The sequence below is a fragment of the Rattus norvegicus genome, chromosome 16, assembly GCF_021556685.1.
Source record: "Rattus norvegicus strain SHRSP/BbbUtx chromosome 16, alternate assembly SHRSP_T2T, whole genome shotgun sequence".
Taxonomy (NCBI): Eukaryota; Metazoa; Chordata; class Mammalia; order Rodentia; family Muridae; genus Rattus; species Rattus norvegicus.
In genome coordinates, this window is record NC_141549.1 from 65,749,409 (window position 1) to 65,767,249 (window position 17,841).

At 44.6% G+C, this 17,841-nt stretch overlaps 1 protein-coding gene and 1 long non-coding RNA gene across 1 annotated transcript in view; both read left to right on the forward strand.

The window, feature by feature from the left end:
- Nucleotides 1–17,841, forward strand: part of Erich1 (glutamate-rich 1) — a gene marked incomplete at its 5' end in the record, with an annotated part of 52,793,804 nt that overhangs the window by 34,878,849 nt on the left and 17,897,114 nt on the right.
- Nucleotides 6,566–17,841, forward strand: part of LOC148000593 (uncharacterized) — a 38,363-nt gene continuing 27,087 nt past the window's right edge. Inside the window, exon 1 of the long non-coding RNA XR_015639977.1 lies at nucleotides 6,566–6,748. This is a non-coding gene — a long non-coding RNA (uncharacterized LOC148000593). The remainder of the gene's footprint in view (nucleotides 6,749–17,841) is intronic.

The following is a 17,841-nucleotide window of genomic DNA, read 5'->3' on the forward strand; positions in this document are numbered from 1 at the left end:
TCACAAAACTAGGAACACCAAATAAATCCTTTCTTTATAAGCTGATTGTCTCAGCCATTCACTCCAGCAATGGAAAAGCTAGAAAAGTGATTAAAGATTTCTCGTAGAGGCAGAGCCCTGTCAGAACATTCAGGTGACGGAAGGCTCCAGACGACTGTCAGCCCTGGAGGGGATACGAGGTGGCACTGTGGGAAGAGGGCAATCCCGGGGCCAGCAAACAGCATTTTGTCCACCTTTCCACCCACTCTGACGCTCATGGGGCAGCCTTTCCTGGATGTCTCAGGTTCCTGGAAGTTGGATCAGCATTTGTGATATCCAGGGATATTCAGTTGTTTGACAAATATAATGATGGACTTGGTGTTTGGTGCCAGGAAAATCTTGGACAGGTATGGAAGCTACAAGTTCCTCTGCGTATCTTATTCAGTTTGGTGGTCCTAGAATCAAATGTATTTCCTTGCTTTAGTGCTTGTAAACCAATTTCTCAAAGTCTCTTCGTGGTCACAAAGTCCCTTGCGGTCTTACTTCTTGATCAATGGAATCGCCAACTTTGTCCCCCAAATACCTTTTCTTCTTGTGGGCTCTCAAAGCACACAGAGGTCACTGAGAACTGAGGTCACTGTAATTATATCTCTGCGGTCACGGCCTGGTGGGAAAGAGAAAAGTGCCCTCTTGACTCATGAGAAGCAACACTATTTCTTCAAATGTGGACTGAGCCCCACTGAGTGTCAGATACTGGGAACAGGGACAACCAAGAGAGACCCGTGACTCAGGTCACAATCCCCACCCCATCAGCAGAGGATCCATAGCGGATCCAGACCACTCCTAGGACAAATGATGCAAGTACACACAGATACAGCCCATGCAGTAGCCGCCTCAAATTCTATTAGCTTCCCGATAATTCACAGAGTTACTCCGACAAGAAAGTTCTAAAGCGGTTTTCTTGATGCTCTTAGATAAGAAAGGAAACAATGCCAGTCTTAAAAGATGTGGAGGTCTCCATTTCTTTCTGAAAACTCAATTTTTCAAGAGAAGCCAGATTAAGATATGGAGAAATTAACTATCTCCACTCTGACCATTTGAATTCTGTCTCCTCTGGGGTTAGGTTTAAGAACTTCAGTGCTTGTATACAACACCTGATCAAGTCATAGGCGTGAGATTTTGACACAGCCCTAATGGGGTGGGGGTGGGAGGTGATAGACAAAGCAGAGCTGTTAAAAATGAATGCTAAGTGCTTGATTTTAAGTTGTCACCCTTAGGCTCTGAATAAGAAAGAGGGCATGTGGGTGCTCTTTGTCTTGCATAGAGCAGCAAGGGGGAGGGGAAGAGGAAGGGGAGGGGAGGGGAAGGGAGGGGGAGGGGAAGGGAAAGGAAGTGAGGGGATAGGAAGGGGAGGGGAAGGGGATGGGAAGGGGGAGAAGAAGGGAGGGGGAAGGGAGGGGGAGGGGGAGGGGGAGGGGGAGGGGGGAGGGAGAGAGCTTTAGTAGCAAATCCCATGAGAAGGAAAACCCTTGTATGGCCAAAGTGAATCAGAAAATAGCATCAAGAGGCTATTCTTACCGCCCCGAGGGTGTTTAAGATCTGCGCTTTCCATATTGAAAATGGAGGCTATGCAGACACTAAAAAAAAAAAAAAAAAAAAAAAAAAAAAAAAAAAAAAATTACACCATCAATTCACCACCCAGCATGGCACAGGCTAGAAAACTCCTACTCCATTTATTAAAACAACAGTTCCTCCGGACACTATAGAATTTCACTAATAAGTGGCTGAATATATGTTTAAGCCCAGTAATCATGGCTAGCCAGCTAAGAGGTACTTACACTAATTATACCTCCAGCGTGTAGGTTGTCACAGAGGGAGGCCTTAATTATCAACGTGCCATGCCCCTGCTTTGCATATAACAAATGGCTTTAACATGGCTATTCGTGTTGTAGGTTAAACATCTTGGTAATTAGAAAATGGAAAATAGGTATAGCTGAGGGGTTTGTCAGTGCTTTATCTGTCCTCCTCGGTATTCTGTACTCCCTGCGAGCTGAGAGGTGGGGCCAACATGACTTGGATTTCCTGGACCTGTGAGGAGATTCAGAAGCTGTGGCCAACGGGGAACCGTTCCTAGAATTACCCTCACTTATTTAACAAATCCTGTGCGTTGATCCCTGTTCTATGCACGTAAGAAAATAGGAAAATTTAAAACAAAACCCAGAGAGACTGAGATACCCACTGTGGAAGTTGAGTTTATTAAACCCTACGAGCGGATTGAGGCGGCGTGGTCTATACTAGCGGATCTGTCAGGGACCCGATCCAGTCCATCACCCCTTACAGTAAATGGGATGAACTGGTTCCTCCTTTGATTCCCCATCCTCACCGGTCTCCTACGAGACAAGAATTACCTGTGCCTGCTTTTGGACTGCGGGATGCATTCAGATTTCACATCTCCATTAGCTTCCTTCCCTCTAACGATACGAGGCTGGAAACCGCACGAGTTAATACCGGATGTTGGAGTAAGGATTTAAAAGTCTCTCTTATCTGAACAAGCAGCTTCAAACCAACAGTTTGTGCTCGGGTGTGATGCAAAGCAGTAAGGTCTGGGGACTGAGAACTCCTCTGGTCCTTTTGGCACTGCTTTCGAGAGAGTATCAGTTTCCGGTATTACTTCCTGTCATTTACGAGATTCCTTTTCCCCCTGGTACTCTGGGGGAAGTTGGCTTTAAATGCAAGATTAATAAATTTAATAGCTTTGTTTAAAGAATAAGAGGATTTAGAGTTGCCATTACTCTTGGACAGAAGGGGCTATGGCTGAGGTGATTTAGGAGTGGATCTCGGATATATTCTCGCTTGTTCTGTGAAGAAGCATCCCAAAGTACAATGGTCTGAAAGGACATTCGTTTTATCGAATTCGTTTTTGTTATACTCACAGGTTTTGTGAGTTAGGAATTTGGACAGGACCTAGTGAGTAGCTGTCTTCAATATCTAGTCTCATCTGGGAGGACTGCAGTGGCTGGGGTTGACTCAGATGTCTGGAGCTGGAAGCATCTGGAGTCTTCGTCACGCTCTTCTGGAGTGTGTTAAACACCTGTGCTGAGGGGTCTGAATGCTGGGCCACTCTGCACTGCCCCCTGGAGCTTTTCAAGTGGCCCAGGCTTCCTCACAGAATAGCCTTAGCAAGGTCAGGGATTTCGTAAGGCAACCCAAAGATCCTGTAGTGAGGATTCTAGCAACCATTTGGAAGGGACTTCGTCTCCCTCCGAAGCCATCTGGATTCAAGAGAGAAAACGTAGACTCCGTTTTTAAAACCACACACCCGTGAGCAGTAAGTCCTTTCAGCATGTTCCAGCTCAATCCACACCACCAGAGTAACCTCCAGTTAACAAGGAAACACTAGATTTGGCAGATGGGACTGCCACCCTTAGTTCTTTGAAAGCCTGTCCTATGCAACAGCAAACAGATTTAGCCCACGAGGCCTCAAGGACAGAACTAGAGAGCTATGAGCCAACAGAAGAAAAAGTACTCACTAGTTTTTAGGGATGCCTGTCAATGAATCCTTCTGGCTAGCATGACGGTATATTCTTCGATTTGTGAACTACTGATGAACCCCAAAGCAGCAATGTCCTAGAGGGCCGTTAGTCATTGTCTGGGAGATGAGAGGGAATCATTTCTTTAGAAAAACAGGGGATGTAAATGACCACATGCCAGAAACATCACAGCAAGATACAAGAGATCTTGAGCAATAGGCCAAGGCCTCAGCTCTCTTTTTCTCAAGTCACTCCTGAAGCATGTGACTCCAGGGATGGAGGGAAGATCTGAAGGACAGTTGTATGTCCTTCCTGTATCAGGGGCTGAACATCCCCCACCCATGAGACATGAATTCTTTTAATCTTTGTCAAAATGGCATACTTTAGGAGAGGTGAGAGCAAAGCTTTTTTAAAAATATGTAATTTAACATGAATGTGTTTAGTATGTAATTTAACATGAACGTGTTTCAAGCTGTATTCCATAAGCATCACTGGACAAGAGAAACCAGGGAAACCAGTGTCTGGGAAGGGTGGAGAGAACTGCTTCAAAAGAAGGAGAGGAGGTCAGAACTCCCTGGTAGAAGGCTGGTTTTGTTTTGTGTTTCTTTTCTTTCTTGGCTTATTGTAAAAATAGGAAGCCACAGTTTTCTGAATAACCAGTAGTAAGTGGGTACTCTATTAATTCCTCTTTCTCAGCATGGGGAATACAAACATGGTTCCTTTTGGAAAAGACCAGGAAGAAGCCTCTTTCCTTGTCAGAACAGAGAGGGAGGCCACCCTTGGTCATCTGTTCCCATCCCCACACTTCCTCAAAGCAGGGATGATCTGAGGCCTAACTCACTTCCTGGGAAGCCATAACAGTCTCTATGTAAACAGTATAAAAAAAACTTAATCATACATTCGCAAAGCAATCGAAATCCCAGAGGAAGAAGGAGATAGTGTGGGGGTGTAGGCGTGATCCCAAGGGAACATACTTCAGGTTGGACTCACGAGGTCAGTCATTTAAAAATGACCCTTTTCCAGAACCTAAAGCTGAGATTCTAAAGGAAGTTGCACAAGATATCATAAACAGAGCATTCAATACAGAGAATAACCAAGGGGCTCCTGCATCTTCCCTCCTTCCCCCTACTTCCGTCCCGTCCCCACTCAAACCTTAGCACTGTATTCCTACACTTCCGCACATGCGCACTTTACCATCTCAGCCCCAGCCCCTGTGTGGCTCCTTTCTTGCTCTGTGGCCCATTTTAGCCTGATTTCTAAGGGTAAAGTGAGAGGCTTTCAGGAGAGAATTCCAAATCGGAAAGAGTCAGATTAAAGTGAGCCCAGTAGATATCATGTGGTCTCTGGATCTGGTTGTGTCTGGAGGTCCAGAGGATTCTGACTTTGGTACCTACTCCTGGTGAGCAGATACCAAAGCGAGAACGCAGGTTCTGGTCCCTCTTGAGCCCGTTGGTCCTTTTGTCTTCTACTATTTTCTTGTAGTGGGTGAAAAAGCCAGTTCCCCTGGGGGGGGGGGCTCAGCACTACAAGCCTTCTTCTGAGATATAGGGATTTTAATCTGCTTGTAAACAGCCCACCATGAGACCAAAGGAGAAGGCTTCCTACAGATACAGTGCATAACATCACACAGTCAGACTCAATGGAGATCCGAGGATAAAAACACTATTCATTTTCCCTGACACAATATGAAACCAAACAGAGTCCTGAGTCTGGTATGCATTGCCAAGGATCAACTTTACAGGGCCACAGACACCATCCGTAGTCCCCAAGGCCCCTTAAAGCGATTTTTCTAGTATTAGGCAGCCTCCAACATGTAGATGTCTCGGTGCTGAGCCGGTGAGATTGAATATCAACCCACTATTAGAAGATGGAAAGTGAATTCAATACACAAGATCAAATGGAGGCTTTGCTTCCCTCCTCCCCTCTCCCCTTTCTTCTGTTCATCTCCCTGTCTTCTCTCCCTCTGTCTTTTCTCTTAGTGAGCCAGCAGGTCTCTGTTGTAAAGGGATTTCAAACTTTCAGAAGCTCAGTCACAGTGTTATGTTCAACAAATTTGTTTTTAAAGGAGCCATCGGTAGAATTAGGGGAACGATGTATTTGGCATAGATCTTGTCCAAAGAAAGAAACAGCCTTGGAAACTCGATATGAATAAAATTTCAATGTGACTCAAGGGGGAGTTATTTTATACATGAATTTGATCTATGTGAACCCAGTGGCAATAAACAGGACTTATAATACTATTGATGGCCAATAAACACAAATGAAAATCAGAAATAATATCACACTCTAGGAACCGACTCAGCCAATTCCCCACTCTGCGAGACATGTTTTTATTGGTTCACGGGCATAGAAATTCAAATAAGCTGGAGAAAATAGAGGGATGGACTTCTGCAAGTGCACTCTTGTTGCCTGGATTCTGAAAAAAAAAAAAAACAAATCACCTGTCTTTTGAGGAAAAGCTCAAAGCCTCTCCCATTTGTACTGGCTAAGGAAGAATCTTTTTTTTTTTTTTTTTTTTTTGGAGCTGGGGACCGAACCCAGGGCCTTGTGCTTGCTAGGCAAGCGCTCTACCACTGAGCCAAATCCCCAACCCCACTAAGGAAGACTCTTATCCAGGCAATTTCCTCTGAGAGTTTTGCATTACAAACCAGCCTGAGTTATATACTTAGAATGTTTAGTGTATAGGGCTGGAGAGATGGGTCAGCAGGAAAAACCCTGGCTGCTTTAGCAGAGGACCCAGGCTTGGTTCCCTGCACCCACATGGTGGCTCACAACTGTAACTCTAATCACAGGGGATCTGACATCCTCTTCTAATTGTGAGTTCTGCAGAGAAAAATCTCCAGCTTAAAATTACCCTTTTCTTGTAAGTGATTGGAGAAGCAGTTTCTTGGTTGGTCTGAGAGGATCCACAGCAAATTTGGCTTGCTGGGGAAGAAGGGTCCAGTGACTAGAAGAGATATTTATAGGCAATGTGTTTGTCCTTGGAAGACTTCCTTGAGGAAGTAGGAGTCTATAAACATGCCAACAAGCAAACTGACCCACAGGTCATATAAAGAGGGGTGCAGACCTCAGAAAGACTCGAGTAATATGGGGAGAATGTTTCATTCATTCATGTATCCTTTCCCTTCGCTGTAGATCAAACCCAAGGCCTGGTGTATCCTGATCAAGTGAGCTCCAGAGCTACACTGGAGCTCCTTTGATTTATTTGAAAGACACACCAAGAAGAAGAGACAGCTGAGGTAGGTCACAGACCTGATGTGAGTGGAGGGAGAGGGGCCTAATTGTCTGATCCTCACATACGCTTTTGAGGTTCTCTTTCCCTACTATACCTGCGTCATCACTATGGAGGGTCACAGCAGTGAGAAATGATGTCTGAACAGCTGGGTTCAGAACACAGCTTCCTTTCCCAGAGAGAAACACCGGGGCAAGACCCTGGATCAACAGCCGTGGTTTTCCAGTTACCCTGAGGAGCAGCAAGGTAGTTAGATGTCGTGGACAAGCAGGCATATACTGTCAGAAGGGAGCGTCATTATTAGTGACCCAGTGAAGAGCTCATGAACCCTGAGCCTCAGAGGTTCATGACTCTCTGTTGACTCTGGGTTCGTTCACTCTTCGTACGCTCAGCCATTCATTCTAACTCCCTTTTCGTGGCTGTTTTGTGAATTTTCTGTGAATCAGGAGCTGTCTACTCATGGCTTATGCGCCGCATGAAGTTCATCTATTTTGTTTGCATTTGCTTATTTTCTAGAGCAGAATTGACTGTTACCGACACATACAGCCAGGACTCGTCACCATAGCAATGGTGTGTGTTTAGTGATTCACAGTTTAGAAGGTTTGTTTCCACGAACCCCTCAGTTCAGCCACCTGTGCATGTGACAAATATTTGCTGAACACCTACTGGAAGTCAAACATGAACCGAGGCTGAGGGAAGATGAAAAATTAATACACTTGAGTCTGGAAAGAGTCATGCATTAGTGTTAAAGGGAGACATAGCAACGATGAAGTGTCACAAGGAGTAAACCTGTCAAGAACAATGGGTGAAGGACAACATTAATTTTATAGAGGATGTGAAAGGGATGTGTGAATGACAGTGGTGTGTCTTCTCGGAGGAAGTTGTGTTGAAGTAGCAAAGGTGACATGTTCCCAGGCAGAAGGAGAGTGACTGATATCAGTAGAGAGCCCCGAGCCCCATGTCCCATGCTAGATAAGGTGGCAGAGAGAAGCTAGATCTTGACTTCTAAGAAGAAGTGAGAAGCATCTGTTTCTTTAGGGGGTGCCTCCAGACTCTCCATGGCACAAAGGTTAGCACCCTTCTTCACTGTCTGTGAACAGCTATGGTAGCTAAGGAACTTGTGAGATGTTATGTGGGATTGGCAAGTCACCCAGTGACCTAGTACCAGAGAAGTGCCCAGCAGAGGGTCTTGACAGTCCTCACTCACTGTCATGCTTTCAAATTCCACAAAGGTTGAATGAGATAGTGAATGGGGTTTCGGTGTATCAGACAAGGTCATTTACAGAATGCCTACCTAGTGATATCCGGATAGACAGAGAGCTGTACTTCAAAGTGTACTTTGAAATTCCCTGAAAATAAATAATAATGATAGTATACTAGGACTTCATTAATCCATCCCAAATGTAAAAAGACATATCTATCTTATTTCCTAACATTTGGGAAAGCAAGGAAATTTGATACACACGTATGTGCGTATACATACATAATGTGTGTGTGTCTGTGTGAGTGTGTAAAACACACAGAGACGCACACAGTTGGAGCTATCTATCTTGAAAAACATCTTGCCTGTGACAAGGCGTCTGGGCATTAAACCTGGAGCTCTCAGCTGCTTGGCTAGACCAAGGCCAGGCAATGAATCGGCTTTGTGTGGGGCTGACTAAAGGACAATGGGAAATGTCTGGAGACGATTTGTGCGGCCAGTATCTTCAAAACTGAGAGAGGATGGAGAGAAAAAATATGACCAGGGCTGGTGGTGTGAGGAAACAATGATTCAGTTTGTCTCTTTGACCGGAATAGTGCATAGTTTCAAATTGTGCCCAGTAATCATTGGGACAGAAACAATTCTTGTCAATAAATTAGAGCGGATGTGGGGAAATCACTCCCAGGGTGAGGTCTAGGCCTGACCGAGTCCCGTGAGGTCAGTCCTCACAGAAGGAGCTGCCAAAATTTATATTCTCCTACTTACCCTCTGTCTCTGAATGGATAGAAACCCATACAGTGCAGTCCCAAACCCCCTCTCTGCTTGTCTTCTGGCCATGTGCTGAGGTGTGTGATAATGGTGGTCCACAGGGAGGAACTGGATAGGCCTGATGGATAGACGATAGCTTCACTGAGTGTTACGTGGCTACCCTGACTACTCCAGACTTCTGAATTCCTCCTGAAAACATCCATCCCTCATTAAAATGTCCCATCCCATCAAAAGTACCATCTCATCATTATAAATAATGAATTTCTAATGAGTGCCCCAAAAAGACATTTTAGCGTGTATATATAAATATGTATACATATTTAATTAGAAAAAAATATATGCACACTGTAAAAGTTGGAGAATGTTTAAATGGGGATGAAGTAAAATATGTCTTTCCCTTGATAATTTTTTATCCAAGTTCAATTTCTCATAAATAAGTGCTAATGATTTATTGTGCATTCTCTGAAATATTTTTATTATGTACAGAGTAATAAACCTGCTCATGCTCTGGCTGGGTTCGAACCTTCCACTTAGCTGTCATAGTACTACACAAGGTTCTTAGCTTTTCTACAACTCAGCTGTGTTATCGTTTTAAAAATTATTTATTTTATTTTATGTGTATTAGTGTTTTGCCTGCATCTGTCTATACACACCATGTGCATGGTTTTTGGTTCCTGCGGAGGTCAGAAGAGAGCATCAGATCGCCTGCAACTGGACTGAGTTACAGGTGACAGCCATACTGGGACCCAAACCTTTGTCCTCTGCAAGAGTAGCAAATGCTCTTACCTACTAAGCCATCTCTCCAGTCCTGCCATCTTTAAAATAATACTAGGTCATAGGTTGTCACAAGGATATAACAGATTTAAACATAAGCACACATAGAATTTATGTCTGATATGTAATAAACCCTAAATATTCACATAAAAAAAGACTAAAAGGAATATTGTTTTGAAAAAGAATTCATGAGGGACTTTGTTTCCAAAGGAAGGTAAAGTGGAAGTGGAAGACTGAGTTGTGTTTTTTTTTTGAGCAGGATAGGTTGGACTTTCAGTAATTCCTACTTTCAGAGAAGACCCTGCTTCAAGGGAGAGAGAGATTTGTCATTCCCCTGTGGTGGTCAAAAACACAGACTTGAAGGCCAGATAAAGATAGTGACCCTCTGCTTGCTAGTGCCATGATAGTTACCCACCATGCTTCTCTGAGCTTCAAACTTTGTCTGTGCGATGAGGACAAAGGATTCTTTCCAAGGATCATGGGAATACACGGCCATGACATTGTAATCTTTTGAGCACGCTGAGCATGGTGGCAGGAAGTGAAGGGCACACTTCCTTCCCTTATTTACCCAGGAGAGACAAGGAAGATAGAGAGAACAAAAACCAGGACAGGACACTTGACTTTGGTTGTTCTGAAAGTGACCAATTGGGACAACAATGTTATCTCACTGTTTTATTTTGTTTGTGACTTTTGGCAATCCGTTATGCATAGGTCACAATAGCTTTTTCAGTGGACGAAGCACTTTCAAGAGCATTTACTTGGTTGCTACCCTCGGAGTGAGAAAATGGCTAAGGTACCGTTGGCAATGGATTAGTGTTTGGCCAGCGTCACCTAGCTCACGGCATCTCCATACTGTGGCAAGTCCAGCCCTCACTCCAGTTTCCTGTCGATGGCCAGTACAGAGTACCTCAGGCTTTACAGATAAAGTCTTTCGGGGGGGGGGGTCGTCTGGGTCCTCACAAAGAGGTTGTCAGACCAAAGCATCTTTACCACCAAGTCTACCTCACATGATTGCTTTGATCCAGAATTCTTTTTATGGTCCTGGTATGGCTGATGAATGGAATATACTGGCCTAAAGTAATTATAGAGGACCAAGATAAAGCCATGTCTCCCTCACCGAGGTGATCTGTGTTTGGGGAAGTACAGCTCGCTCTTACCTTACACCCCATTCACATATTTTAACTGAAACACGGTCGGGGCGATTTATCTACAGCGTTTGGGAGGGAGAGGATAATGGGGATTTTAATGAAAACGCCAACACAGTAAGGCTAGGAATCGGTTCTTTTGCAATAGGAAGCAGCTACTTTGCTCAATAGGCGAGAAAGCCTTTAGCTTGTGTTCATGAAAATTATGACCGGCTCTGGCTCCGTTGAGATTTAACCAAGGGGAAAAAAAGAATCTGAAGGGTTCAGAGGCAGTTCACTTGCAAGTTGCTGCCTAGAGCAATAACATTTCCCGTTTTCAAAGGGGGCACAGAAAGAGGCTGTTCCTGTGCCTTGGGATACGGGGTCTCTGAATCCTCAGACCGTATGCAAATATGTGTTTCTGGTTGTCTGTGCTTTGTGTCTCATGGCTATGAGACATTATTAATGGTCTGATTGTAACATACCGGAATCATACACTGAGGTCACCACATCAGGCACAGGTCTGCACCACTGTCTTAGTTCGGGTTTCTATAGCTGTGATAAAGCACCCATCCCCAAAAGCAGTTAGGGAGGAAAGGGTTTATGTCACCCTACAGTTTACAATCCATCATGAAGGGACGTCAGAGTCTGGAGCCGGGAATTGATGAAGAGGCCAAACTCTGCTTATTGGCTTGCTCAGCCTTTTTTCTAATATAGGACCATCTGTCCAGGGGTAGCATTGCTGGAGATGGGATGGACCCTCCCATACCCATCATTAATATAGAAAATGTTCCAGAGGCTTGTGTACAGGCCAATCCTGTGGAGGCATTTTCTAAATTACGGTTCCCTTTTCTCAAATAACTCTAGTGTATGTCAAGTTGACTAAAGTCCTTACAGGACAACCTTGAACAAGAATGACAACCTGATCATCCACCAATGCCTAATTTGTGTGCTGTGTCTCTGACATGGGCCATCTAGAGCAGGGGAAGGTAAAGGGGTGGTCAAGACCAAGCTCTACCAGTGCTGATGTATGTGTATCTTAGGTAACCATCTACTAGAGGCCTAAAAGAGACCTTCACACTCACAAGGCACTGCCATTGAGTGGCAGGGCAGGGGCACCCTTGTGTTTTTAATATACCGTGTCTATCATAGGTTCATGTCTTTGAACACTTTGTTCGAGACTGGTGGCACTGTTTTGGGAGATCATACTTTAAGAGGTGGGACCTCACTGGAGGGAAGTGGGTCACTGTGGGCGGGCTTCCAGTTTTATAGACTAGACCTACTTCCTATCTGCTGTTCCCTGTTCCACTATGGAGCTACCCACTGCTTGCCTTTCCCACAGTGATGAGCTGTATTTCCCCAATTGGAAGCTAAAATACCATACCAGCTAAGTCACTTCTTTGGTGAGAATGATGAGAAAAGTCATTGGTGTATCCATCTAGTCTTCCACTGAAAAAATGAAACCGTTTCCAAGAAGGGCTCCATCACAGCTCCTCATGACAGAGTATGATGACACTCAACAGCTACCATTTTGTTCCAAAAAAAGGAAGGGCAGCCAAGATTTCAAACAAAACTGTGTTCAAAGTCTGCCTGGTTGTCAGGGTGCTCATAAGACCAATAGCAGTTAAAATCAACCCAAAACGGAGTCTGCTAGTGATATCTGGAAACTTTGTTCTCCCTCATTTGTTCATTTGCATTATGATATGTATGAGTGATTGCTCTGCTTTGTGGTGACCCCTCTCACCGAAAGGCCAAGATTATTTCTCTGCCCCAGGACTCTGGATTTGGCTGTGGGACTTGCTAACAAACATGACACAAACTGAAACTGAAATGTAATTGCACAGTGGACTTTCTATCTCTTGAGGTTCTCAGAAACCTGAGGCTGCGATGCGAAGATACCAGAGCTAATCGATTGTGTGATGAGAGAAATGTGGTCTAGACACTCCTTTGTTCTGGTCAACGATATGCCAACCACCAGAGACATGAATGAGCCACACTAGGTCATCCAACCTCCAGTCAAACTAACTCTCCAGGGGCCTACAGTTGAGCGAGTGAACCCAGCAGAGTCCAGATCTGCTCAACAGATAGAACGGTTGTTGATTCAAACCATTAGATTTTGCAGGTAGTTTGTTACTCAACAGAAACGAATCTATATTTCTTCTCCATCACTTGCTTCTTCCTGCTTGGAGGGCAGATGCAAGATGAAAGGCAGAATGGCAGCTTCCCAGTGATCAAAGAAATAAATGTCCCACAGAATGGTTGGAGGGCCTGGGATAATGGCTATGCTGGAGAAACCATGACTGTTCCAATACCTTCTGCTCAAGACTTTGTTTAGTGAGAACAATAAAACCGTGCTGTTAACCACCTTTGCATCATGTGCTCTTAGATGTGGACCAATGAATCTACTTTTGGTAGTCTAAGTAGAGAGTGGTTTATTAAAATATGTAACATCCTAGAGAACCTCTAGAGATCCAGAAAAACAGTGTAGGATTGTATGTAGTCAGGAAAAGGGCAGCCAAAGACAACAGAGCTAGAAAATAGGCCCAGAGCAGGACTGTTCCTATCGAAATGGAAATGTTGGGGATGAACATCAGAAATTTCCTTCACAGCCAACCCTGAGGGACAGAGGCTTCACATGGGGCCACTTCTACCTCAGTCTCCTGCCTATTTGATAGAACCATGGGTTGGATTCAGTCTCTCCTCACTAGTTGGCAAGGTTGGGATTCCTCTTCTAGGATTGCAGGAGTGGCCAAGTCTATACCAACTCTTAGAACAGGACAAAGAGTCCCAACAGTTTATAATTCAGAGATTCGCGGGGCAGGACAGGAGGACACCACGGCTATGTAGGGCCACATAAGCATGGGAGCAGACAAGTTGAGTATCCTAATTCCTTTTCTTGCCACTGTGACCAAATACAGGACAGAAAGAACTTTAGGGAAAAAAGAAGTCATTTTGGCTACAGCTTGGGTAGACTTGGTTCACAGCCGGAGGAGCATATGGCTGTTCATATCAAAGCAACAGTCCAGAATCAGAGAGTTCCATAGGAAGCTGGCCAGCCTGCAAGTCCTTAAGGCCTGTTGGCATAACCTGTAGAAGGCCTCATCATTTAAAAAAAAAGTCACAACCTCCAGAAGCAGACTCATAAGCTGAAGATAGTGTACCTGAACACAGGAGTCCATGGTAGATACCCCACTTGCAAATAAAGGGCCCCGAGGAAGCCAGTTGTGAGACTGAGGTGCTCCTGGGTCCCATCGTGGGAGAATCTGGCTGACTCTTTTGAATAGCTCCCTGTGCTAGCACAGGACCGAAGCCTCGTATTCAGTACATTGACCCCACAACAGGGAAGATTATTTAGGTAGAAAACCCTACCTACCAGAGCAGAGAGATCAGAAGCCTTTGGTCATTTGAAGCCCTTCTAATTTTCCCAAGTTGGACATACTGTTGAGCTTTAATTCAGGCTTTATTCTCTGACATAGCTAAGCAGGGACCCAGCTGAAGGGCAGGTTGGGAAGCCTAATTTTTATCTTTCTGTTCTCTAGCTCAGGAAGGCAAACTCTGGAGATCAGAACGGCTGGCAAAGGAGCACTGTTCCACCTTTTATTGTTCTGTATTCGTATAGAGCTTTCTTTCCATAGCTACAGTTTTAAGTAACAGCAATAGCAAGACTGTGGTTCTACCTAATACAGGCCTTCCTCGTCCCCTCGTCCCCGAGACAGATCCAAGTCTACTTGGTCAGCACTTGCAGCTCTGGGTGATGTTTATGCCTCCTATACAAAAGTCAGAATCCTGCTCATAGCCCAAGGACTAAAGGCAGTGGAAAAAAGGCCTGAGAGGACAGGAGATGCATATTCTCCCTCACACAGGCATCATGGAAAGGAAGGACATAACAGGCAGCTACTGCCGTCACATTCTGAACAGGCAAAACACAAGAAGGTGTAGAAGCAAGAGGATCTGCAGGCGGGATGGTAATACTCATGGGTCTGTAGAAAGCCCCAGAGCAAACACCAAAAAAATAAGAAGAGACAAGGTGTGCAAGAGCGCACTGCATGAGAGTCCACGCGGCTTTAGAACTATGAGGAAGACTCTGCAAGGAGCTAGATCCTTGCATTGCTAGGAAAAAAAGAGCCAGCAAACACATGCTAAAAGTCACAAAACAGCCACTGCATGCTGTCTCCCATACGTGGGGAGAACTGCACATGCTACTGTGGGGGTGGGCAGGAAAACTAAGAAAGGTTTTTGTGGAGGACATGGGACAGTAATAGAACACAGGGGGCAAGAAAAACCGGAAGCAGGGCGAGTGAGGGTGGAGTGGTTCAAGGAGAGGCAGGGGGATGGGGAGGAGGCCTATCGACAATACGGTGTGCTAAAATGCCAATCGACACCTAATGTGCTGTATGCCAATGTAAAAAAAATCACAAATGAGGGCTGACAGTTTTTGTCAATTGTTTTCTTCATTTTAGACCCCCTCCCCAGGGTGGGGCAAAATCTCAATGTATTTTAATTCGAGTTTCCATGATTTTTTAGGAAGTTGAGCTTCTTAAAGTTTCTATTGCCCATTTTAGCTTGCTCTTTTGAAGTTGGAAACATCAACTTGAAGTAAAACTGTTAGAAGAAAACACAGTCATTGCCAGGTGTGGTGGCTTAGAGCCTTAATCCCAGAACCAGAGTGGAGTTCTATGAGTTCAAGGTCAGTTGAGAACACATAGTGAGTCTCAGACCAGGTAAGTCTTCGTAATGAGACCCTGTCTTGGGGAAAAAAGAAAAGAAAGAAAAAGGGAAAAAGAAAAGAAAATATAGGTAGGGTCCTATAAGACAGAGACAGGAAAGGGCTCAGTGAGATACACACACACACACACACACACACACACACACACACACAAAATTTCGTTCTATATAAAATCTATATCTTTGTATATCTATCTATTCGGCAAGGTAGGAGAAAAGAGCCTGACCATGAGCTACACCCATCTGGGAAGACAAGTCATAACGAGGCCTGGTAGTTTGCATGGAGCATATCCTGTGTTTTCAGAGGTTACAAGAACTTTCCAGGCCCAGTAATGCCTACGCTGGCTTCCCTCTCCGTCAAAGAAAGGAGATACTGTCTGAGTACAGTGAAGTCATTTGATTTCCTCGTGCCTCCAGCAGGCAAATTCTCCTATCCTGTCATCTGCCTCTCAGCTGAACAATTCTGGCTGGCAGCAGAGTGACAAGAAAGGGTTTTCTCTTATAAACATATCTTAAGTGCTGTGTGGTAGACAGGATAATTAGCTGGAGGTCAGGAGACCTGAATTCATCTCTTGCCTTGCTAGTGACTACTTCGGCCAGTGACTACTGGGTTTTGAGCAAGCCACTTCATCCTGGGAGGGTTGGGGGGCTGGGTGGGGGGAGATTTGCTTCATCTGCAAAAATGATAGTGTTCACTTGGAGCTACTGTTTTCCAGCTGAACTCTGGAATGGTAAGAAGACATGGTTTATGCCTGAGGAGTGATCAAAATGATCAAAAGGATCAAATGGGCTAGATGTAGTTAGTGCTTAGTTTCACATATTGGTGTTCTCATGCTATAAAAACCCTAAACCATCTAAAAAATTATCCAGACCCCGATAATCTGTGATTGCAAGACAGTGGTTGATGGTTCTAAAGATAGCCTACGCCCGCATGCCTCAAATGAATATAATTTTGGGTGGACTAAAAATAAAGAATGCTGGTTTCATTTCATTTCCTTCCTTCCTTCCTCCCTTCCTTCTTTCCTTCCTTCCTTCTTTCCTTCCTTCCTTCTTTCCTACCTTCCTACCTTCCTTCTATCCTTCCATCCCCCCAGAACAGCTTAGAGAGAGAGTGGACTGACTGAGAAAAAAATATTTTGTGAGTAGGGAATTATGTGTCTTTCCCGCCAAGATTTCTTACATAAGCATGATTTGTCCTCAGCAGCCCCAGCCCCAGTGTAAAGCTTTACTGCATGTGCTGGGAGGTTCTTATAGGCTGGGCCCATACATCTGCCTTAATGGTGTGTGCTGGGAGCTTCTTATAGGCTGGGCCCACACACAGCCTGCCTGGAGCTTGTCAGACCTTCCAAGGAAGTCAGTGGGGAAGACGAAATTAGTGTTTCTTGTTGACACCTCTAGAATCTTAGTCACACTAGGAAATTATTAACCCATAAGATAAATGCCTGTTGCTGTAAGGAGAAGCTACATTACACATAATTTTAGAGCAGTTCCTAAGCAAGTAGGCTTACCCAGTGTTAGTTCAGAACAGCTGTTAAATGCTCTGGCAATATGAGAACTGTAAGGAAACCGACATTCTCAAGATGTGTTGCTCGATATAACTGGAAAATGGTTTCCAGGGCACAGACATTTGGGCTAATAAAATATAAGGGATGAAGGGACTCTAGAGAGTCAAATATTAGAATTCAGATAATTGGAGTTTTTGTTCTTGTTGTTGTTTGTAGATAGATAAGCACCCAGGAAGATCCCATTGGGACTGTCTTCTAGTGAGGAAAGAGGTTTTGTGAATTAGATCCTTCATCATTATGCCCCCCTAAGAAATAAGGGATGAGAAATAAGAAATGTGTCCATTTCAAGGCAAATGGCTAGAGAAGAAGACATTTAATGTCTTGCTAACTGTAGGTAGAGCATGTGGAGAACTGTGAGCTGGTACAATTATTATCAGCACATCACATCTGTACAGGTTGGTTGCTTAAAAAAAACCTTTTCCTGTGTGTGGTGTGAAGAGATACTGAGCCTTAGTCAGGTATGATAGCTCAAGCCCGTGACCCAGATCTCTATGAGAGAGGGCTAAGACAAGAGATTACTACGAGTCTGTGTCTACCTAGGGATGCCTAGCAAGACCTCAACTCAGAATATAAAAGGGGAAAGCCTGCCACAGAGGAGTGGAAGCAGTGACAAGAGTAAGAGAAGGGATGCCCTCCTGTGTGGTCATGGGTCCCCAGGCACTGCAAAGGACTGACCACAAAGACAACTTTGAGGAGATGCTGGCTTTGACAAGGCAGTGACAGAAGTGACCTAGTGAAGAAGTGTGCCAAGACTGTGCAACATGGCTTGATGTCCTTGAGAAGGGCTTTGAGATCTGGCCCTCATTGATCAGGGCTTCCCCCAATAACCCCTGCAAACACTCAGCTAGATTCAAAGGCCAGGCCACCAATGTGTTTATAACAAGAACGACCCTCAGGCATTAGACTGGAATACACTGCACTCTGGACTGAAGACAGGGAGTGC